Below are 25,601 nucleotides of genomic sequence, written 5' to 3'. Positions count from 1 at the left end.
AGCTCCCCTTTTGCTTCTTTTTTTACCATTCTATTTTGACAAACAACATGCCCTTTAAAGATGGAGTCGATATTAAATTACTTACAAGAGGATTAATTGGACTCGGTGTCACTTCGAGGTTAACTAACTAAGGGAGTCGCACTAATTATCACTTAATTCCACACTCAGGTACAAGTGAACCGTAGTGGAATCACGAGTCGCTTGTTCTTCAGCTGTGGGACATTATGTTAACATCAATCAATTCAATTCTGATATTCTCAGATCTCTATAAAATATCCACTGCTAGATCTCTACAAAATATCCTCTGCTCTCGGGTACCTTCCATTTCCAAAGCGATTTTAACAGTTTTTTTGTTTTCGGCAATGATTTTTGCTTTTATTTTATCTGAATAAAAGTTGCGTGTGTTTTGTTTTTAAGTACGAAAAACAAATTAGAATAAAATTGTAGAAATGGTTTCAAAAACGAAGGGGTGATTTTCAAGATATGTTTAAGTATTGATGTGTTTATCTGGTAAGTGTTTTACACACACACACCAGTGCCACTATAGAGATATATTAGCACCACCCTTTGCAGTGTCTGGAAGAGGGCGAGCTGGCATTTAGCGCTTGCCTCGTCCTGTGTTTTATGCTTGTTTCTTTGGGTGCACCTATATACGCCAACAAATCATCCCTCCGCCATCATCAGTGGACTGATGTTAGATACTATTAGTTGATTGATACTGCAACAGTGCAATTGCATATCAGTGCAAGTGCATATTGCACATTTAGGAGAACGGATCTTTTTGCCATTTTATCTTTTGTGCGAATTAAGACCTCGTTCGAATTGTTGCCATCTGAGAATTATTTTAGTATTTATCTGACAAACGTCGGTCATGTCGAATAGCCAGCCGATGAAGCTCTGGTGATCAGATTATAAAGCACTGCAGGAATTCCCAAAGCGATTTGAAGACCTCTTGGTGTAGGAAGCCTTTTTGGTGGATGTTTTAACTATCAGTACATGCCATGCTCACTGGTCGTCATTTGCCCTCTCTGTCACACAGACACACGCAGTCACCGTCTGGTTCAATGACTTGAACTTTGTTCTGTTCAGGCTGGGTCTCTAACTATTAACCAAGAAAATCTAACTTCCATCCGCATTTTTTGATTTACATCCATCAAGTTCATTTGGAAACGTGCCTATTAACATCGTTGTAATATTGAAAGGCACGACGCCCTTATAAGTATTGAAATCTAAAAGAAAGTGAATTAAAATCAGAACTACATAATGTGCTGTATTTGCAAATCTCATGAAAATCTCAATCTGTTGCAGACCTATCCCCAGCGCTATGTTGTACTACACGCACGCCTGGTTAGAAACAACTTTTGGGGGCTTTTTAAAAAATTTATTGCAAGTACCATATTCCATTATGTTACTATGGTAATCCATTTACCGGCCGCTCTATTTCCAAACCAGCCGACTACATTGAAATCCCAGGTTGATTAGGTATCAGTAAATGGAACTGAAATGATATTGACAGGCAGATCGGTGGAAAGCCGATACTGCACCTCTGATGCAAACTGTACGCCACAGATGTCAGATGATGCCTGCACAGATACCGCTTTAGTTTAAATGAATTGGCAACAAGGTTTGGTACAGTGTTTAAATGTGTGCTTTGAAACGCTCGTGGTACACAGATTTTTGCAACATCATAAATGTGTTGTTTTTTTAAGATAACGCAAAACCTTTGTGATTCTAGTCATCAATAGAGATTATTGCTTTACAAAAAGTGAAAATGAATGCCTAGAGCCAAAGATCAGAATACAGTTGTTAGAATTCACTCCGAATGGAGCACGGTTACTGCAGAATGCCGATCGATTTCTTAAATCACGATTACTCTGTTCATGCGAAATCCAATTTCTTCAAAATGAGAATCTCTTCACCATGCTAAGTTGAAGGAATTGGTCCACACGAGGAAACTGCACTGTGACACGTCGAGTGGAGTTGCTTAAACGTGAAATAAGCGGCTCAGACTGATTGGAATCCCGGGCTTCTGGCTTTTTACAGTCACTCGGAGAGCTGGATAGGAACTGAAGACATTCATTACAAGACGTGTCGTGTTGCGTAGGGTATTTATACAGTTAGGTTCAGTTTCGCCGCCTGAATCACTGGTGTGGAGGAATGGAAAGGCATTAGACGGTCCTTGGAGAGCTGCTTCTTCTCATCAATGGATACTTCCCAGCCTACTTAGACCTTGGGTCGTTCCAGCATCGCCGGCGACCCCACTGCCTATTGCTCAAAGCAAGCAACAGCAGCTTGTAGATTTTCAGTGGCGAAATTAGTAAGAGAGAAGCGAAACCTGGAGACTGCACGACAAGCGATCTGGGATATCTTTAAAATTACCGGGCATCGCAATCTCAGGCTCAATCTCCCGTCTCAAGGTATGAGCACCTCAAACCTTTGCACTGGCGTTCTCTCGATTTTAAAATACAACAGTTCCGCGTTTTGAGTTCCCTCTGTGTAGCGGGTTGCAGCTTACCAAGCGCTCGTTGGGAGCCTAGCATTCAACATTGCGCACAAACTATTAAAGCGGGGAGGTTAAAAATAGTGTTGCTCGGATGATAATATTTAACAAAAGAAAAAGTTCCAAATACTGCAGAAGTTGCCTTCCAGCAATGATTGCAACGTAAAAGAAACCGCGCGTCGTTCACGATAGGTTGTGAGCGGCGCCTTTAATCAGAAGCTCCCAGTGAAGGGATTTCTTGGTTAGGTACCTAGCCAGGCACAGTGGGAAATGCAGAGGATGTCTGATAAAAGTCATTTACATAATTAGTAGGGATCTGCAGTGTACAGAACCCACCGGGATTAGTTTTCCAGCAAGGTTGATGCTGGCTGTTAATCTCTTGTTTAATTAATGGCATCGAACAACATCACTAACCAGTCAATATACCAGCTCGGAAATGAAAGGGCTCCCAGGCTTATGCTGGGCTGTATTGAAACTGAAAGGCGGTGCGTGGGATGAGGAGCTTGTTGAATATGGACAGCGCCGATCTGTCCAGGGCGCTGATATGACGGCCGGTAGGGTTAAACCCTTTGCCGTACTGTAGGAAGCGATGCGGATAGAACTTTCATCGGTTCTGAAAGGCTCTAGATCTCCTTCATAGCCCCGCATGTTGGTTGGGTATGTAGAAAGACGTTTTAAACAACTGTTCTGATTTAATCGGCTCTCAAGAGGTTAAACTCCGCTTCAGACTACAATGCAACGGAGGTATGTAAGGGTTTTAAGGCGCAGAACCACTTAGTTCTCAGTGGTTTCAAATGATTCACGCTGGTTCAAAAATAATAACGATTGAGTTACTTTAGTCAGTTTTTCAACTGATGCAAATCTGCATTACAATGTGCCATATAATAGTGTAGGTGTTTCACGTATACCGTGCTGATACATAGAGTTATATTCTGCTTTACAACAGTGGGTAATAAGATACAGGTACACAGAGCAGTTAAATGATTTGTTCGGGTAAATGGGATAAAACTGGCTTTGCAGTGGAATTTGAAAAGATCCGCATATTATTTCTAATATGTCTTTGTGTTAAGAGTCGGACACTAGCCGAATGGACTGTATGGCCTTTTTATATTTCCCACCTTCTTTGAAGCAATGGCAGCTATGATTCTTATTTTAAAACAGCTGACAATACTTGATCGTACTTTACAATAGATATTTACTCGACCTTTCTGCATTAATAGTGATGAAATATTGAAGATCTTAGTAAAGCCTTATGTTTCTCGTGTAAACATTAAACACGTCCCAATAAGTAGACTTAAAGAATATAGTTTTTTTTAGGATAGGAAGGGAATACAATACTAAGTCAGTTTTCATAACGAAGAATAATGTGACCAGTCCTATCTATACTTGGGGGAAGTAAAACGGCCAGATTTATTCTACTCTGCTGAATTCTCCCCGCTCCGCTCCCTTCCCCCAACAAAGCGCCCCAGACTATGAATATCACGGACATAAAGGAGAAGGCAGTTCAAGGTTCAGTAGTTAGTCTACATTTTAAGCGGAAAGCTATCTAATGGTTCTATTAGCTATCACTGTCATAGTAGCGGCCGTATTTCTACACACACAGGGTTTTATTGGGTTTGATTTAACAGTGGTGTGAATTTATTAGCTACAGCGAACAGCAATTTGCCAGTCTGGGTCAGGATAATATACTTAAGAACGTTCCTTCAGATAGATTTATTGTGCAAGCCTTTATTGCTTCAGCCGAGTGATGCTTAACCCTTTATGATTTCTGGCGGTATATTGCATCACGTCCAGGATAAAACCGGAGTAGCCAAGTGAGGCATAATGTGTATCTTTAGTAGTTAATAGCAGAGTATTTCTAGGTTATCCATTATTATTACCTTATCTTAAAGAACCATCGCAGTTCAAAATGTAGCGTCTCATTCTCGGAGATACCAGCACAATAATTATTTGCTTGTAAAGTTGGCATTAAATAGTCGCAGGCACGTTTCTGCAATAATAGTGTGCATTATAGTAGACAGTCACTTAAAAGCAAAATGGTGGTTGACAGTAAATGGGCATCTTTATGTCTCTCACTTTGTATGCAATGTAGCACAGATATATACATTTCTGTTGCATTTAAGTCTGGCTTCATGCAGTTTGCTTTTGTGTGTCATACAACGTGTCATCAACAATCAAATTCTCTTGAGAAAATCACCTTCCTCCCTTCTGATTTTCTGGAAATTTATATTTTATTGAACCATTTTATCTCCAATATAAGGCGATGTAAAACAAAAGCAGAAAATGCTGGAAAACGCTCAGCAGGTCAGGCAGCATCTGTGGAGAGAGAAACAGAGTTAACGTTTCAGGTTGATGACCGTACATCAGAACAAGACGTAAATACTCCAATAACACATTTAAATTGAAACCTTTGAACATTGACAATGGAAAACCTTGTTTTGATGGTGTCATTCACTCAGGTCACCAATAAAATACGTTGTTGAGCAGGTAGGATGCTCTTATGTTGTGCTGGAAAAAATCGTGGATTTGACCTGGTCATTTTTGTGATGTGACTCAGTGAAACTATTATGTCCTGACCATTGCTTGACTGAAAAAAGAGGCTTTGGAGCCAGTCTTCAACCAATCAGAGACCAATATTTGAAGATGTTCTTTTTAGTTCCAGGATGGGATTGCAGAAGCAAAGGAATGAAAAGGCAGGTACATTATCTATATCTAAAAAAAAGTTGCAGAAAAAGTAAGTTAGAAATGATGTTAACTGAATGTAAAAAGAGAACATCAGGAAGGGGAGGGGAACAAGACGGGGAGAACAGAAGTATAGTTTTAAAAGCTTTTTATCTAAAGATTTTTAAAGTACTTATACTAGTAGCATAGTATTTATAAAACTGATCTTCAAATGACATTATTATTGTAAAATATGAGGATTTTTTTCAGCATTACTGAGCTGACACTGCAACCTTTAAAAAATGACTGGCCCATGGAACACAGAATTCCTTGGAGCTGTCAGCAGTCTAAGGGTTAAACTGTAATGAAAGTATAATTTTCTTCTATAATTCAATAATGTTGATAGTCAGTGCTTTTTACCCTACAGGGAGGACAGTGGTATCTCTATAAAACCAAATGTAATTCAAGATGCCACTGGGATCTGGATCAAAGGTGGGTAAATAGAGTTGAAGTATAGATCAGCCATGATTTAATTGAATGGCGGAGCAGGCTCAAGGGGCTGAATGGCTTACTCCTGTTCCTATGTTCTATGTAACACTTTGGATGCTGAGATGATAATGATGATCTTCCATTGCAGCATTAGACGGGCATTAGAGTTTCCAACACATGAGTTTAAGTGCATCAGCAGTTTATGTCAGACCAAGTGCGTTTCCCTGAAGAAAATATCAACAAAGTTATCTCCTCAGAAATATATATATATTTAACAAATGTCTTCTGTCGGAAATAAAATGTTTTGTTGTTTAGCAAGAAAACTTGTGGAACATGATAAAAGATTGCACATTCAATTTTTACTTCACACAGAGAATTAAACTATTGATTTGTGAACACCTGTTGATACAAAAACATTACATTGTACAAAATCAATACATATCAGTAATTGTTCTTCTTGAGATAACCTATTTACCTTTTTAAGACCTTTCTTTCACCACCACATAAGTAGTGTGAGGCAAAGTAGACTTGCAACTTTTCCATAATTGCCATCATTGACATTAATCCATGTTCAGCTGGCAGATGGATGCTAGCCATAGGGTGAAATGAACAGTACCAATTTTCTTGCTCACATGTGATGCCCTCTACAGACTAACATCAGTCATCATGGCTATTGTTTCCTCTGTTTGCCAATTTTAGGGAAAATGTAGACCTGAGTACAAAGTGGGAAATTCTGATTTACACACTTTTTTTTGCTAAAATTTAACAATAAGTAATAAAATATGGGAAACATAGGTGCTGGTATTCTTCTGGGGAATCCTTAGTTAAAAATGAGATAAATGATTTGATAAATCTGCTTTTGGTGGTGTTGGTTCTTCAGAAAGTGTTATTGGATCTTATATGTCCACCTTGGTTTATCATGTCATCAATAAACTGATATTAAAGTACCTTTACATAATTAATAGACATTAAATAGGCTTTAATATTTTTATTAGAATGATTGTTTAGGTAGCTAATTCAAATCCTTTATTACAAAATATCATGATTTATGTTAGTAAATAGTTGTTATGGATTACATATTACTAAAGACATTTTTCTCCAAAGCACCACTCTCAGCATCTCCTCCCCAAAGCCATGGTCCCAGTTTCTGTCCCCTCTTTCTCTCGTTAATATTAATTTCCCTCTTCCCTCTATTGCCATCAACTTACCACTGCCATTCACTCCCCCTTTTCTCTGTCATACACTTGCCCCTCACTGCTATCCATACATCTCTTCCCCTCCCCATTCATTTCCCCCTTTCCATCCATTCTCTGCCTCCCCTCCTCTGTCATCCATTCGGTCTCCCCTTGCCATCTATTTTCTCCACCTGCTATTACTGGAGTCTAGTTGCCCAATGCATCAGACAGGGCCAGTTCTACTCTCCGTGCATTCCCAGCACTAATAGCTGGGATTGCCGTCTCTGTAAACTCTGAGCAGGAACTCTTGAGTTCCTGCCTGCAGTTTTCAGAGAAGGCAAACTCGGCCATTGGTGCTGAGGTGCAAGGCTGTATGTATCTGGTGAATTAGCTATCAGGCTCAGAAGGAGCAGGAATGGAGGTCAGTGTGGATCCCGGTTGTACTAATTTATGTCAGCATATGCTGACTGGTGCCCAAAACCTAGAGTGTTAGTGTGAAATGCTAATAATTAGCATGTATGATTATGCATTCTGATTTCATAAACTAATCAGAAACACATAAGCTTGATTGAGTATACTTTTACATATCAGCTCCCCTATAAACAATAAAATCACCACCATCTCTCTCAAACCCAAAATGCTTTTGTGCAGTCTCAGACATCCAGCCCTAATTGCAGCACTCAAAAGCTCTACACATAACACTTGTAACTTCTGGAGGAAACACTATCTTTAATCATTTTCAAGTAATTCACACATATAAATAAAAAATGCTATTGCTCCTAAAAATGCGGGCAAAGATGTAATTGTGAATCCAAACTGCAACTTTCAGGAATAGTCATTATGTTGAATTCATCAAGTCCACAAAAGAACAAAAATGCACTAATTTTATCAACATAATCTCCCACAAAAAAGGTAAACCTGAACAGTAATGTTGGCTCCATTTCATTATACAGGGCAATTAAAGACAGCATACCAATTGAAGCAGTTGATTTAGGGTTTCATCATTCAGGTGTTAGCTATGGATCAGTGGTTGCTTCTAGCCTCTGAGTCAGAAGGTTATGGGTTCAAGTCCCACTCCGGAGACTTGAACACAAAATCTAGGCTGGTACTGTGAGAGTGCTGCACTGTTGGAACGCTCTCTTTGTCTGCCCTCTCGGGTGGAAATAAAAGATTCCCTGCCACTATTTCGAATAAGAGCAGGGGAGTTCTTAAGAGTGCATGTGCACATGACAAGTTTGTAAAGTTTACCAAAACAAAATCATATTTTCACCTATAAGGGGCATCTAATTTGAAATGTAATGTAAAATCGTATAACAATCTTACCTGTCACATCCAGCCTTCACTTCTGAACCCAAAATGTTGAAGACCCACTTTTGAACCCAAACTGCTGAAGTCCATGTTTTTATTGCCGTCTAGGATCTGAAGTTCAGGTGTAAAATCCCAGCTGTTGGTGTTGCACTTAAGCAGATCCAGCGCAATCTGTGATTGGTTTTCATCGGTCCCTTTTACATAACAAATTCAGCTTTGCAGCAAAGTGGAAACCTGGTGCAATGCTAAAGTTGGTGAGAAAAGGTACCCTCAACTGCCCTTTAAAACTGTTTAGAGGAGATATCTGGAGACAGATATTTTTGTAAGACTCCTCATGATGTTTTGTTCCAGACGTCATGAATGGGCATCAAAACCATAGCCCAGCATTCTGATTCCTAAAGTAGTAAAGTGAAACTCCAAGAGGTCACAACGGTAGGACCTTGGGTAAATTTTCAGAGACTCCACTCCCTTGGAGAGTCTTGCTTGAATGGAGCAAAGATCAGAGAATTTTGCCCAGGAATAGCGGCCCTATTCACATTGCTCTCAATATTTTGGTAATTAATTTTAATGAAAAATGTAAGTAGCACAAATTGGAAGTGCTGACGTCCACCTTAGATTCTTTGATTCACATTCTCATTGAGTAGAGTCTCTAAAAACCTTACCCTATTTTCTATTTGTGGCTGCTTCCAAGTAACAGTTTTAAAGCTCAAAATGGTAGCAAAACCTGCTGAGAAGTCATAAATGTACAGATATCTTCCATTATGACATTTACAGTTCTATAACTATTCAGAATGCACTTTTTCTTCCAATAATTCAAATATTTTTTATGGGAAAACTAACCCCAATAGCAAAGTCATATTTCTCACAATCTCTCTATTTAGTTACTATGATCTTTTCTGAACTCCTTTATGTCCCTCCGGACAAAGCATCCTATAGACTTCCTCGTTCTTCTCTATCTCTTAGAATCTACAGGCTTTTAAAGCCAAACTTAATGTAAAGCCAATATAAATGCAAGTTATTAACTCCACCTCTTCACTATTTCTTGATTTACCCTATCCTTTTCAATCTTGGTGCGGTGCTGTATGGCCTTTGAGTCTTCACCTAGGTTTCTCAATTTAAAAAAAAACACAACATTTCAATTTCATTTTGTGCTAAGAATTTTAGTCATAGATATCAATGTAGGATCACTGTTCGTGTATAAATCCTTTGCCCATGGTCTCTATCTAGTACACAACTGAGTCCTTCATTGCATCATTTATCCAAAGGTCTTAGCAGCAAAAGAATCTGATGGCACCCAGGTGGCCTGAATAAGTAAGTAAAGCCTAGAGGACCATGAACAAAGGAATAGGAAACAACTGAGAAACATTTACAATGTTCATGAGTAATGGAATGAAAGAAATGGATTTAACTCTCCTTTAACTTGAACTGACGGAAAATCATTGGACTTCTATTGGTCACAAACAAGTTGAATTTTTGTATGTTAAGAAAAATAATCCCTGTACCAGGGTGATATTTCTATTTCTTGCACTTTCTATGATTATAGCCTCTCGTCAAAATTGCTAATCTGTGTCAAACTTAAAGGTAGGTTTGTGCTGAGTACTGTCATTGAATGGGGATTTGATTGGGACTGCCAAGTTCTTGAATTCGATTCTCAATCTAAAATATTAATAGTGAACTTTTAAAATCTTGATAAGTGTGGATCTATTATTATATAGTTAGAATATTGAAAGCTTTTAAATTCTGAATCCATAACTTCAATTTTGTGGTAATTTTTAATTTTTCAATCACTTTTCTCCTTAAAATGAGAACAAGCAAGGTAATGTGATACCACTGCAGATTCAGTATTAGGGTTTTGAACCCTTAATCGTATTTTTAAACTAGACTTTGCCTGCTTATAATGCAATTATACATGCTTTTGAAGAGCATATTGTCCTATCTGGCAAGAAGAAGAAAAAAATCTGCATCAGATTGTTTCTTATTCCCTGTCCCATCCAATCTCCAAGCAAATGTCTAATATGAATAATGTTATAATAGACTGCTGACATAGACAAATGGTTGTACTATGTCCAGTTTAGTTTTGAGGTACCAAAGTAGAGACTAAGTAGTCTCCATAGGGAGGATAGGAAAATAATCAGCTGAGACACTTTGAGTGGATTTCATGCAAGACTTAACAGCTGGCTCAAGAACAAGCTGATAAAAGTCAGGAATAGGATGGCTGCCAGCCTTCTCAACCATGGAAGAATCCAAAAGAAGAGAGAATAATGAATGCAACGTTGAGGAGGAGATAAGTTTTAAGACAAAAAAGGAATGGATTTTCTGTTCCCCATATAAAGAAAACAACATTACTAATTCTAAAACTATCTAGGGTTATTCATTCGTAGTCAATGCTTTTCTTACTGTTCCTGATTATCTACCTCCTCGAGTCAGTTCAACACATTTGTTTCCCCCCTTCCCTGACTGTACAAACATTTCCTTTAACCCTACTGTTTGGTCTCGCTTTCAGCAGGTGTACTTAGTATGTTCACAAAGGGAAGTCCAAATGCAAATGTTAGAGATTGTGACTGAAATTTAGGGCTTCATTGCTCTGGCATTGTGTTGATTAGATTACCCGTTCCATTTTCAAATGCAACTTTTACAAATACATATTCCTATTCAGCAATACTGTAGATGTATATTATAAGCAAATCTAAAACCATGCATTCTTGAAACAAAAAACTGATTACATCACTTAAGACTAAGTACCATTTATACTCAAATTTTTACTCAAATTTTTACTCAAATATTAGCACTGGGAAGAAAAAAGCTTTATAAGCATAAAGGATTAACAATTTTGTTTGAAAAATGTTACTTGTCAGCAGAGTTCTCATGGCATTGCTCATGACAAGTTGGAGGATACGCTGTTTTATAACAACAAAAGCATCACATCATGTAATGTACATTGTATCATTATATAACATTGCTCATCTTCTGTGTTGTTGCTCTTGGATGGGGGGGTGGTGGAATAAAATCAAAATTGTTTCTCTCTTCCTGCTCTCCTGAGTAGGTGGGTACCCTTGCTGCCTGAAGTCGGCAGGGTCCTTCTTTAAATATGCATGTCAGGCCCTGATAACGTCATCAAGACCGATTGTACTTTTAATTCTGACCTGAGCGGGCAAGGCCCTGCGGCTTTCCCACCAGGGTAACCTGAGACAGAAGAGGTATCAGCCCTGGAAGAGGCTGAAGAGGTGTGTTTTTCTTTCCTTTTTGTGGGGCTAGGAGGGGCAGGATTCCCCCTTCCTCTTTCTCCTGAACCCCATCCTGCAACATACCATGTGCTGGCGAGTGGCCTCTGGGCTAGGCGATATTCCGCCACTTCCCGCTGGGTGAGAAGTGAACCAGCAGCATGTTAATGAGGTCTGGCCGTTAAAATAGCCCGGGCCTGATTTCTGCGACAGTAAGTGAGTTTCGAACTTGCCTTGCCTACCCCCAAAATCCACCTGAAGTTAGAATTGGAGCCATTGTGTGCAAAGCCTAGCTTGGGTAAACTGTCAAACTATTTGCTCGTTTTCTTTTTCTCAACTTGAATCTCACTTTGTCTCTAAGTACAATGAGAGAATGTTAAGTGGTTGGTTAGTTAATTAATTGTTATGCCACAGGTGTGATCTCCTGAGTAATAGGTTATACTCAGTGAGTTATTTTGTTATTCAGAAATAAAAACTGATAACTTCAGGGGCCATAAGCAGCACCATGATTTAAAATGTAATTATATCTCTCTTTCCTAAAGCTAGTTGGAGGTTTTATGCACTCATCATAAAGCAAATTTTACTTGTTAAAAATATTAAGCTTTTCTATCTGTGGGTTGAGAATTTCAACTTGCCCAATGAACATCAGTGGTAAAAATTAAGAACTACTTTGATTTTTCCTCTTCTTTTTCCCTTCCCCTCCTGAAGGTTTAGGTATTGGTAGTTCTCTTATGTCAATTAAGCATCCACCCTTTATATGTGAACCTAGACAATGAGTTGTCAACATGTATACTTTAATCAGTTTTATCTTGTGCCTCCATATTCTGGCTTACCTTGAAGTAGTTCTCTGCATTTATCTTATTTATACTATTTGACACCTTGTACTTCTTTAAGGTCCCCTCTCAGTCACCTCCTTTCAAGGCTAAAGAGCCTCACTTTCTGCAGACTCTCTTCATAACTCAATTCTTTGACACCAGGGATCAGCCTTGTGGCTCTTCTCGGCAGTGCCTCAATGACTTGAATGTTTCCCTTATTTTCTGGTACACAGTACTTGAAGATGCTGTCTGACCAGGGCAATATATTGTTTTAGCATGACATCTTCTGGTTTATACTCAGCTGATCTTGCAATGTAATTTGGCCTTTTGTTTGCTTTGTTTATTGTTGTTCCACACTGATTTGATATGCTGAATCTACTATCACCCCCATATACCTTCCCACTTCAACTTTAGCTATTTCCATGCCATCCTTAATGTACTTTTGACATGCATTTTCCTTCCATTGTGCAGTATCTTGCACTTAGTTTCATTGCCACTTCATCTACCTCTGATTTGCACATTTGCTGTTTTCACCTAACTTCTTTTGTAGGTCCTTGGCTGATTCCTCCGATTCAACGACAAGCCCCACCAGTTTAATGTCATCTGCAAATTTGATCAGTTTACCTTGAGTTTCTGAATTCAAGTTGCTATTGGCCCCAGCATCAATCCCTGGGTTACTAAACTCATTACTTATCCCTTCCCATCTTGACATCATTCCCCTAAAAAGAACCCACTGCTTTCTTTCCTTCAGCCATTTCCTTATTCATATCAAGGTTTTACCTTGAATTATCATTGCTTTCAGTTTCAATAGCGACCTTTCATGAGAAACTTTATCAAATGCTTTCTGGAAATCGACGTACACCACATAATATAGTTTCTACTGTCCATGTGGGATGTCACTTCCTCCTAAAAATGAAGGGGGTTTGTCAGGCAGCATCTACTGAAGCCACTTTGATGGTCATTTATCAGATTTCCTCATTCAGGTAGTTCTCAAGTTTGCTTCTTTTGGTTGATTCCATTATTTTACCAGATATTGATATGAGATTGATGGGTTTGTAATTGCACGGATTAGATTTGTTCTCTTTCCTATATATGGGTACTATGTTAGTTTGTTTCCAATTTAGTGGGAACTCCCCAGCATTCAATGACTTCCTCATGATAATTGTCAGTGCTGCACAAGAGTAGGCCATACGACCCCTCGACCCTGCTCTGCATTCAATAAGATGATGGCTGATCTTCGTCCTCCACTCCACTTTCCCACCCAATCCCCATATCCCTTGATTCCTTAAGAGTCCAAAAATCTATCAATCTCAGTCTTGAATATACGCAACGACTGAGCATCCACAGCCCTCTGGGGTAGAGAATTCCAAAGATTCACAACCCTTTGAGTGAAGAAATTTCTTCTCATCTCAATCCTAAATGGCTGACCTCTTATCCTGAGACTATGCTCACTAGTTCTAGGCTCTCCAGCCAGGGGAAATAGCCTCTCAGCATCAACCCTGTCAAGCCCTCTCAGAATCTTATATGTTTCAATAAGGGGTGATCTGATCGAAGTTTATAAGATATTAAGGGGTACAGATAGGGTGGATAGAGAGAAACTATTTCCGCTGGTTGGGGATTCTAGGACTAGAGGGCACAGTCTAAAAATTAGAGCCAGACCTTTCAGGAGTGAGATTAGAAAACATTTCTACACACAAAGGGTGGGGAAGTTTGGAACTCTCTTCCGCAAATGGCAATTGACGCTAGCTCAATTGCTAATTTTAAATGTGAGATAGATAGCTTTTTGGCAACCAAAGGTATTAAGGGATATGGGCCAAAGGCAGGTATATGGAGTTAGATCACAGATCAGCCATGATCTTATCAAATGGCGGAGCGGGCTCGAGGGGCTGAATGGCCTACTTATGTTCCAATGTTCCTCGATCACCTCTCATTCTTCTAAACTCCAGAGAGTATCGGCCCATTCTACTCAACCTCTCCTCATAGGACAACCCTCTCATTCCAGGAATCAATCTAGTGAACCTTTGTTGCACCATCTCTAAGGCAAGTATATCCTTCCTTGGGTAAGAAGACCAAAAATGTACACAGTACTCCAGGTGTGGTGTCACCAAATTCCTGTACAATTGCAGCAAGACGTCCTTACTCTTGTACTCCAACCCCCTTGCAATAAAGGCCAATATGCACATTTGCCTTCCTAATTGCTTGCTGTACCAGCATGTTAACTTTCTGTGTTTCATGTACACGGACACCCAAATCTCTCTGAATACCAATATTTAATAGTTTCTCACCATTTAAAAAATATTCTTTTTATCTATTCTTCCTACCAAAGTGAACAATCTCACATTTCCCCTCATTATACTCCATCTGCCACCTTCATGCTCACTTACTTAACCTGTCTATATCCCTTTGCAGACTCTTTGTGTCCTCCTCACAGCTTACTTTCCCACCTAGCTTTGTATCATCAGCAAACTTGGATATGTTACACTCGGTCCCTTCATCCATATCATTAATCCAGATTGTAAATAGCTGAGGCCCAAGCACTGATCCTTGCGGCACCCCACTAATTACAGCCTGCCAACCTGAAAATGATCCGTTTATTCCTACTCTCTGTTTTCTGTCCTTTAACCAACCCTCTGTCCATGCTAATATATTACCCCCAACCCCATGAGCCCTTATCTTGTGTAACAACCTTTTGTGTGGCACCTTAACGAATGCCTTTTGAAAATCCAAATATATTACGTCCACTGGTTCCCCTTTATCTACCCTGCTAGTTACATCCTCAAAAAACTCCAATAGATTTGTCACTAGATCCATTCTCACTACTGTCTTTATGTCATCCTTTATTATCAGGGCTACCCCACCTTCCTTTTCCATTTTGTCTGTATTTTCGAAAAGTCAATTCCCCTGGAATATTTGGTTCCCAACCTTGGTCACCTTGCAACCACATCTCAGTAATGGCTACTAGATGAAACCCATTTATCTCTTTTTGTGCATTAATTTGTCTATCCTGTTACGAATGCTTCATGCATTCAGATAAAGCGCCTTTAAATTTAACTTTTTACTGTCTTGTTGATGTCAAAGACTGTAAATCCGCATGGATTATTTCAATTGATAGAAGATCTGTTACTGCGGTCTTGTCTAGTGACTACTTCAAGGAAATAATCATTGACTATTTTACCAATTCTCTAATCATTCTCAGTTTCATTGCCATTAAGGTTCTCATCTCTTCTTTGACTGTCCTCTAGCTGTCATAGTCCTGGAGGATTTTCTTGCTGTTGCATTTACTGTTTGCAGCTATACTCCCTTCTGGTCCCCTCTTTGTCCCTCTGACCACCCTTTTTATATGCTTTTAAATATTTTTATATTCTTCTCAGTGGACAGCCTACCTTTCTCTCTGAAGCCTTCTATTCCTAGCATTTACCATAGCTAATAAAAACTGTTAAACTATTAAAAGTCAAAGAAGCAATATGAGAGAATGGGATTAATGTGAGATAATGAGAGAGAGGTGCCGTTGCAGTGAATGGGAAGAATTGGAAGTACAGAGATAACTTTGTCTAAGATGAAAGACCAGAGCAAAAGGCACAGAACTGGGAGCCTGAGTAGCATGTGACAAAGTACAGTAGGATGTGGATTCAGCTTGTTATTTCCCAAATAGGAAGTTGCTGATTTTGAGAAGTGAGCTCTTCCCTACAGAAAGGGAAATAAAATCTTAGCATATCATCTTAGGCCTGCTGATTATACAGCATCAGAAGAAGGCTCCTGGGAGGAAACTGTACACCCTACCTTTGCTGGTGAAAGAGAGAAACATTTTTTTAAAAATTACAAATGATTATCCTGTTGCATTTTGGAATGCCATCAGAGTTTGTGCAGTGTAACCGTCTGGCCTGAAGGAAAGCCAGAATTCACCTTTTAACTTGCAGGAATGTGAACACTAGATTTTCCGCCCATTGACTATGAATAGGTGCAAGTTTCTACTCTGATACACCTGAAACCTTAATTCAGGACTGACCCTAGAGTGAATCCGAGAGTGTTTCTGAATACGAGTATAAACACAGCTTATGTATCAGGATTGTTTTTTACACTGCATAAATGTCAAAATAAACACTGCTGCGCTATGCAACTCTATTTGTTTGAACAGTTTTAAATATTGTGTTCCAATCATTTCTTGTATGAAAATAAATTGAAACTTACCTCATTTAGTGACAAGAATGATGTTCTGTTTGTTTTGATGGCATACGATACACACTGCAGTAGACGCAATGCTGTTAAACATATCACACATGTATTGTATACTGTCCTATCGAAACTATAACTGAAACAAACCTGTTTGTTCAGGAGACATACACAATTTTGCAGGAGCTAACTGTCATTTATTCAGTTGCCTTATGCACCTAAGCTGCTAGGCAAATGAATATTGGGTCCTTCAACATCAGCACAGCTTATTTCAAATATCAGCTCCTCTGCTTTTGTGGGCACAGTTTACCCAATTTATTGTGTACTTTATAAGAGTTGGCATGCAGACATACACTAGACATAGTACCAGATGTGAATGAATGATCACCTTGTGCATTGTAGTGTAATGCCTTTGTGTCTTTTACTACATGCTGCTATCTGGATTGCTTTACCCCATGCTGACACTACATAACTGCAGTAAGAAAAACACTATGGTGTCTTCCCAGGACCAGGAAGTACAGATGTGCAGCAGAGATTGTACTGATAATGGGGTCTTAATTGGGAAATAAATGGGTGTGCTGCTTACGTTTGAGAAGTAGTGAATGTATTTAGATTTAAGTAAAGGGTGTAATTTATATTTGCTAAAATCTCCTTAATTAGTCAACTTTGCTGACTTGCTGATAATGTCTAAACTGATTTTGAGCATCAGATTTGTACTTAGCTTACATATACCATCAGCATAAATAAAATGTGGATTTTTAATGGATTCCGATCATGTTTACATACAATTCATCTGAATTTGTTACCATTTATAGTTTGCTTATCATACATTTTTTTTACTCTGAACATTCACAATTCTGTCTTTTCTGAAACTGCTTCTTGTCCTCATCCAGGATCAATTAGCATGGTGCATTATCTGTAATGACTTGAATGAATTCCTCATCCAGCAAAAATGATCACGAGACCAGGAGTTCCTGTATGTAGCATAGAGTCTACTCCCAGAGCGCAGCAACAGCATTAGTGTACAAGCTGGAAGCAGAACAGGCAGTACAAAAAGTGGAGTGGGGGCAATCTCTCGGCAGATTATCGTGGAGCAGCAAATCAGCAGGTACAGTGGATATCGTTAAAGAATCACAGGGATAGTTAATTTGTCAATGGTTAATGGGGGAGAAAAGAAAGGGAAGAGAGCAAAAGGAAGCTGGAGATACATGGTGAAAGAATAGTGTAAAGTCAAGGCGGCAAATCAGATTGTGCAATTGGCTTGAGATTGAGGGATGTTTGCTGTTAAAGCCACCAACCTCTGGATCAAAGTTGGATCAGAGGGGTATGTCCTCCATTGGTTCTGCAGCTCCCTGAAGAAATCAATATTCTGAGGAAAGTTAGTTAGGTCCTTTTCTTAGTCTTTTGGAGGAGGGAGCATTGTTTCCCACCTAATAGCATAGGAAATACATTTTTAATACTTGTGGTTCATCCATCTGAAATCCCTTCTGCTTGATTAGTTTTTATGCAGGAACTTTTGTCTTCTTTCAGCAACAGCGACCATACCTTCCTTTATAAATGAGCCCAAGTCCTCGACTACTTTCCTAGTGAACCCGTCAAAGTGGAAGGTGCTCAAATGTGTGTATTGTGTTTGTTATATTGTTAAGATTTTTAATAACCCATAATCAAATACTAAAGCAAAAATAATTTTACATACAGCACCATTCAGCAGTTTACTGCTAGTTTACAAACGCCATCTTGCAGACTTCTAGATCTAACTAGTTGCTTAATTTCAACACTAATACAGCACTTAACTGCATTAAGGAAATGCCTCTAAATTCTCGTACTCAAACTGATATATAATCAGATGATGTATGTAGTCTTAGTACCCCTCTAATAACGAAGGGACGTAAATGGTTTTAAAAATAATGTGCTTAGCTTTGAACAATAAAGTTACAACTGGAATGAAAGTGACAATCTTAACGTCCAGCCGGGAAGGAAGCGGTGGGAGGGGGGAGAATTCCAGGTGCGTAACCCGCGAAGTAAGTGGGTGGGAACCAGGTCAATCAATTGCATTTCCAGGTTTTGCGGCCAGCAACTAGCCTGATTGACAGGCTGGCTGGCTTTCGGGCAGCAAAAGGCTGTTGCAGCAGGCCGCAGCTGGGGATCGGAGGGAGGGAATGAGGGAGGGAGGGATCACGGGCCAGATAGAAGATCGGGGGGGGGGGGTGCCGAGGTACAGATCAGTACAGGGGGGGAGGGGGCAAGGAATGGATCGGGGTGGGGGCTGAGTAACAAATAGGGGGACAGAGGAACAGATTGGGGGGTGGTCGGCTGATCGTGGCGATCCTGTCGGCCAGGTGAGTTTGTTGGGCCTGGATGAAGCATTCCAGCTCCTCTGGCCCACAAGCAGTGCAATAAAGGCACTCACCTCATGGATCCGGCCCTTCCCGCCTGCTTTCACCTGACGTGAATCGAAAGTGATGGGAAACCTGAACAGGTAAAGTTTAAATTTGTTTAATTATTCCAATACACAAGAAATTAAGTACCACAAGTATCTCAATGGGGTACATTGCACTTTTAAGTATCGGCCTGCCAGCTTTAAGTGGGGGTGGGACTTCCTGGTGTCTGCTTTCCACACGCACACAAACCTGCCTGGGTTAAACCCAGAAGTAGGTGTGTTGGAGCCGGGATGCCGTCCCACTCTGAAAACGGAGGATTTTTACTCCCACCCGCCCCCAACCCACCTGTTCTTGGGGGTTAAATGTGAAGGCAATCTGTGGTCTTTCCGAAAGTAACCAACCTACATGGTGAGGATTTGAGAGCTCCTATTATGCCATACTCTTGATTTTTTGCAAGAAATTATGCCCAGATTGAGCACCAGTTTTAATTGATGACACCGATTTATTTTAGTTTCTTATCATTTGTAAGCTGTGTTGTTTTGTGTTTCACTGAATCAAACATTTAAATGTGATTTTTAGTGCCTGAACCGTAAATCAGTTGAAGAGGACTTCAAATTGTGCTTTCAAAGTATGGCTCGATGCTGCTAAGGAAGGCAATAGTAACCCTACATTTTAGTCAGCATGGTCACATGAGAGACCTCTTAATTTGCTGATTCACATTACTTTATTCAACTCAACTCTGTAACACCAAGTATGGCTGAAAAAACAGCTCTAACTTTCTAATCCAGTGCAATGATAGCTGAGTTTGCATTAGTTACATAAACACAGTGGAATTATATATTAGCAATAAATATGATTGAGCTCTGTCCAATGCCCCAGAAGGTTGTTTTGAATTTAGCTGATGTCAGTGGTTATTAATGAAAGGAAGTGAAAAATATTACTTGACAGAATTACCGAATGCCATTACAGTACCTGGGATTAATGAAAAATCTCAGTGTGGAGTAGAGCTCATACAATTCTATTAATATTGATGCAGATATTAAGAGTGGTTGACTTTTAAAGAGGACCACTGCTGATTGCCACATGTTAATGAAGCAGAACATACACCTTTCATCAAAAAATCATTGTGTCACACAGCACAATAGACAATCTAAAATACATTAGCGAGCATAGTTGATAGAGCCATATGTTAATTATTAGAAAGTCCTTGTGTAGCCTTTTCATTTGTACAGTTTAGCAGAATATTTTATTTATATACTACAAATAACTGATATCTGAGAAAATAACTGGATATTTTTCATGTCTGGACATTGCGATGCAACTAAAATCTGATTTCTGCCCCCCACCACAAAAAAAAACTTTTAAAAGATGTGGGGAAGTACAAAGTGTCATAGCCAGCAGTGAAGTATGATAAATATCATTATCAGTGAGATTGACAGTATCGTGCATGAGTTTTTTTGGCCAGCCTCACTCGTGCAGAGGCAGTGCTTCTCCTGTCTCCGCATTAATATTGGGAGCCGCTGCCGGCCTACACTCACTCCCCCCACTCCCCCATTGGATTTACCTGCAGTTCGGCTTAACATCCGAGCCGGACGAAATTTGAATGGCCCGTAACAGTGAACTACATTGGGGTGCCCAATTGGCTCACTGGATTTATTCCGATGTGGCCCAAGAATGAATTTTAAATGGTTGTCGGGCCTTTCACACCAATAATTTTGCGTCTGTTATCGGGCACAATCGAATTTAGCCCCCAATGTATTTGTATGCGAGTGTTATAAATTGTACTTTCTGGGTTTAGATTCTTTTATTTAACTAGGTGTACGTGAATGTATGGAGGAACAGTAGTTTACATAAATATTTCTACCAAATGTGTTCTCATGGGACCAGCAGTGTGATTTCTGCTCAGTAATGTTATTGCAACCAATTTTGATGTAAAACGTACATTGAGTTTAAGATGAGTTCAAAAGTGGCTGTGCAGCTGGAACTGACTTAAATATGTGAAAGTTCAGTTATTTTCATGGATAACAGGAAGTGACACTTACTTGACACATCAAACAAAACCATGGATCTGAACAGCTAATTAGAAACATAAAATGCTGCACAATAAGTCATAAAACTATTAAAGAAACAAATATTGCCACAAAAGCATCAAAATGGACATTGATTTCAACTTATACTACAATGACACTTTTGATGAATTATAAGAGAAATGTACAGAGGATATTTTACTGGGAAATGTTGTCAATAAAAGCTAATATCCTCGGCATGGATTCTTCTACAGAACAGAAAACTGAAGAAATAACACCACAAAATAAGGAAGAAAATTACAAACCCCCCAACAAGGACAGTGAATGCAGAAAATAACTGCCAAATAACATTGTCACAAAGCCAAAAAAACACTCAAGTGAGCAAGTCATTTTGAAACACAAAGCAATCAAAACATAAACTAACTTAACAGAAAGATGATAGAAAAAGGGTGCCAACTTATAATGGAAAAATATATCAGTATCCTTGTTGGACACAAAAGGAAACAGAGAAAGAAAATAAACACAGATGAAACACTGCTAATATTTTATTTGAAGATGATAACTAATTGCAGGAAACCAGCACATACAAAACAGGCACAATAACCAAATGAATGTTTATTCACGTTTTTGTGAGGAAACATGGAAAAAGACAATTTTAGAAAATCTTCCATGGCATTGCTGACAATGATTCGGAGGTTACATTGTTGCAAGGGGAAGCGCAAGGAGGAGGGGTACACGTTTCCATGGAGAAAGTTTATAAAAGATTGCCGAGACAACGAGGTTAAGTACTTTTTGATTGGTTCATATAAAAATGTTTTTTATTCGTTCATAGGATGTGGGGGCCGCTAGCAAGGCCAGCATTTATTGCCCATCCCTAATTACCCTTGAGAAGGTGGTGGTGAGCCGCCTTCTTGAACCGCTGCAGTCCATGTGATGAAGGTTCTCCCACAGTGCTGTTAGGTAGGGAGTTCCAGGATTTTGACCCAGCGACAATGAAGGAACAGCGATATATTTCCAAGTCGGGATGGTGTGTGACTTGGAGGGGAACGTGCAGATGGTGTTGTTCCCATGTGCCTGCTGCCCTTGTCCTTCTAGGTGGTAGAGGCCGCAGGTTTGGGAGGTGCTGTCGAAGAAGCCTTGGCGAGTTGCTGCAGTGCATCCTGTGGATGGTACACACTGCAGCCACTGTGCACCGGTGGGGGAGGGAGTGAATGTTTAGGGTGGTGGATGGGGCGCCAATCGAGCGGGCCGCTTTGTCCTGGATGGTGTTGAGCTTCTTGAGTGTTATTGAAGCTGCACTCATCCAGGCAAGTGGAGAGTATTCCATCACACTCCTGACTTGTGCCTTGTAGATGGTGGAAAGGCTTTGGGGAGTCAGGAGGTCAGTCATTCGCCGCAGAATACCCAGTCTCTGACCTGCCACAGTACTTATATGGCTGGTCCAGTTAAGTTTCTGGTCAATGGTAACCCCCAGGATGTTGATGATGGGGGATTCAGCGATGGTAATGCCGTTGAATGTCAAGGAGAGGTGGTTAGATTCTCTCTTGTTGGAGATTGTCATTGCCAGGCACTTGTCTGGCGCGAATGTTACTTGCTACTTATTAGCCCAAGCCTGGATGTTGTTCAGGTCTTGCTGCATGCGGGCTCGGACTGCTTCATTATCTGAGGGGTTGCGAATGGAACTAACCACCGTGCAATCATCAGCGAACATCCCCATTTCTGACTTTATGATGGAGGGAAGATCATTGATGAAGCAGCTAAAATGGTTGGGCCTAGGACACTGCCCTGAGGAATTCCTGCAGCAATGTGCTGGGGCTGAGATGATTGGCCTCCAACAACCACTACCATCTTCCTTTGTGCTAGGTATGACTCCAGCCACTGGAGAGCTTTCCCCCTGATTCCCATTGACTTCAATTTCACTAGGGCTCCTTGGTGCCACACTCTGTCAAATGCTGCTTTGATGTCAAGGGCAGTTTCTCTCACCTCACCTCTGGAATTCAGCTCTTTTGCCTGTGTTTGGACCAAGGCTGTAATAAGACCTGAAGCCGAGTGGTCCTGGCAGAACCCAAACTGAGCATTGGTTATTAGTGAGTAAGTGCCGCTTGATAGCACTGTTGACGACACCTTCCATCACTTTGCTGATGATTGAGAGTAGATTGATGGGGCGGTAATTGGCCGGATTGGATTTGTCCTGCTTTTTGTGTTCAGGACATACCTGGGCAATTTTCCACATTGTTGGGTAGATGCCAGTGTTGTAGCTGTACTGGAACAGTTTGGCAAGTGGCGCAGCCAGTTCGTATAAAATAAATAAACAATATTTTCTTTATTCAATAGGGAACTACTTAGTTTATTTTTGGTGTTGATATGGCTGGTTCAGTTCAGGTTCATGTCAGTGGTGACCTCTAGGATGTTTCTGGTGGGAGAAACGGTGATGGGAGTGCTGTTGAAGGTCAAGGGGAGATGGCTGGCTTTCTCTTGTTTGAGAAGGTCATTACTTGGCACTTATTGGCCCAAGCTTGAATGTTATCCAGGTCCTGCTGTAGGCTGGCATTAGCTGCATCATTACTGGAGGAGCTGTAAATGGAACTGAGTATGGGGGGTGTGGGTAAAATATCCATCCTCTACCCCCTTCTCCAGAATTTCCTGGCCTTTCCTTGGGGTGGAATCTTGGCAGAACTGAATTCTGCCCATTTTCCAGCCCCCTTTCAACAGCAGAGATACAACTAGGCCAAGGCAGAATTTTGGGCGCAAATGACATATGTATTTTGAATAGACCAACCAGACTATCGTTTAGCCAAAATATTCGCTCTCACATTGGGACCTGTGTGGTGCATTTGCCATTGTACTCAAGAGAGCATGATGTGGTGGGAGGGAAGCAGGGGGGGACCAGTCGCACAGTTTGGTGTCAGCAAATGTTGACACGCTGATCAGGCCCTGGAAATACTGACTGTCAGTCTAAATGCTGATGGTTTGTATGTATCATTTCAGCTTATTACTTTAGCAGTGCAGTGAGGCAGCATCAGTTGCAAACCATATTCTTTTTACTTTTTTTCCAGTTTTTCTTTCTGATTTATTCTCTCCCGATCCTTCTCCTTTGAAAGTGGCAACTCATGGTGCTGTATAATTCCATGGGCAACATCACCCTAAATATGCAAGGAAGGATAGTGAGTACTGATTGGACTAGAACAACAAACAACAACAACTTGCATTTATATAGCGCCTTTAATGTAGTAAAACGTCCCAAGGCACTTCACAGGAGCGTTATCAGACAAAATGTGACACCGAGCCAGATAAGCAGATATTAGAACAGATGACCAGAAGCTTGGTCAAAGAGGTAGGTTTTAAGTGGCATGTTAAAGGAGGAGAGAGGTGTGGAGAGGTTTAGAGAGGGAATTCCAGAGCTTGGGGCCTAGGCAGCTGAAGGCATGGCCACCAATGGTGGGGCAAATGAAATCGGGGATGCATGAAGTCAGAATTGGAGGAACGCATAGTTCTCGGAGGGTTCTAGGGCTGGAGAAGGTTACAGAGATAAGAAGGGGTGAGGCCAGGATTTGAACACAAGGATAAGAATTTTAAATTTGAAGCGTTGCTGGACCAGGAGTCAATGTAGGTCATTGAGCACAGGTGACTATTCAGCCACTGAGTTCATCGTCATCTGATATCACCATAAGTAGATTTCCAGCTGGAGCCATTGCATGGTGATCAAAAGCAGAAAGCAACCCTGGCAGACTTTTCCTTTCTTGTCAAGCTCAAGGATGTTTACACCAATTAGAGTGTTGTCACTGCTGGCCCAGCCGAATCAGCCAACTCAGCACATACCTGGGACTAAACCTTGTTACCTTCCTCATCAGTATGGCTCAGTGCCCACCACATGGTGCATTTAACCACTGAGCCTTTGAGTAGGACCTAAACCCCTAACTCTGAGTTAAAATTCTATCTGTAGCTAATGTGCAAATGTGTCAGTTACACATGTGTAATGATTTGCTTCAGCTCTTGTCTAGGGGACAAGGTGAAAGATCTTCTGGGAGTTAAAGTGCATTATGTCCAGTGGACCACGTGTTCTATCCATTGGCTATGTATTGAACGACACTGGCTTAGGAAACCAGAGAGAAATTTATAAACTGTTCACCCCTCCTCCTATCAAGTGGCAGATGGGTACAGATCAATAAGTTTGACAAAACTGGGATATAAATAGAAAACTTGGGGAAAAAAAGCATTAAAAATGTATTAGATCAATGAGACATTTTTATCATTTTGTGTGGGATCGCGAGTCAATAGGTTTAAATCAATGAACGTAAAATAATTTGGAACAATCTTCAACTATTTTTGTGACTATTTCAATCTTTATTCCTATAATCTTGTTAATGTTGTGAATTCTGTTTGAGATAAATAGCAGTTTTTCACTTGTGTTTTGTTGAAGACCAAACAGTGCTCTGGGAATGCTTCTATTCCTGCCTTGGGAATGTCTCCTCATCTTGTCACATTATTGCAGCTAGTAATGTTTCAGTGAGCCAACAGCCAAGAGTTACCAGATCCATTAACGCCTGATTACATCAGCTCAATCCACATTTAACATTGATTGTGTGTCAATATTTGATGTATAAATGCAACTGAGAGCCAAGTGAATTCAGGAGCTAAAGTGCTTCTTTACAACAAAGCAAAATACAAGCAAACATCAAGTGGCAATAGAGAAGGCAAGACAAACTTACTTTTGAGCCCTAAATAAAGAAAAACTAAAACTGGAAGAAATGCAAATATCTACATTACAAGTGCACCATAAAAGAAAGTAGATTCAGGAACAGATTTTCCTGCTCCTGCATCTGGGACCATTTACATAGCCTGGGTCCAGTGAAT

General features: G+C 40.2%; 1 protein-coding gene across 5 annotated transcripts in view; it reads left to right on the top strand.

Moving 5' to 3' along the window:
* The first annotated feature begins 1,791 nt into the window (after nucleotides 1-1,791).
* Nucleotides 1,792-25,601, top strand: part of LOC137344446 (metabotropic glutamate receptor 4-like) — a 922,939-nt gene continuing 899,129 nt past the window's right edge. For 2 of the 5 annotated variants that reach the window (XM_068007417.1, XM_068007416.1), the window contains exon 1: nucleotides 1,814-2,417. The gene's annotated coding sequence lies outside the window, so the exon portion shown is untranslated. Of the gene's footprint in view, nucleotides 2,418-2,892; nucleotides 3,245-25,601 lie in introns of those variants that run through there. The other 3 variants (XM_068007421.1, XM_068007420.1, XM_068007418.1) reach the window with 3 other exon arrangements.

This window comes from Heptranchias perlo, chromosome 27 (genome assembly GCF_035084215.1).
Source record: "Heptranchias perlo isolate sHepPer1 chromosome 27, sHepPer1.hap1, whole genome shotgun sequence".
NCBI lineage: Eukaryota > Metazoa > Chordata > Chondrichthyes > Hexanchiformes > Hexanchidae > Heptranchias > Heptranchias perlo.
The sequence above is the reverse complement of the archived record's forward strand: the minus strand, read 5'-3'. Positions and strand labels throughout refer to the sequence as shown.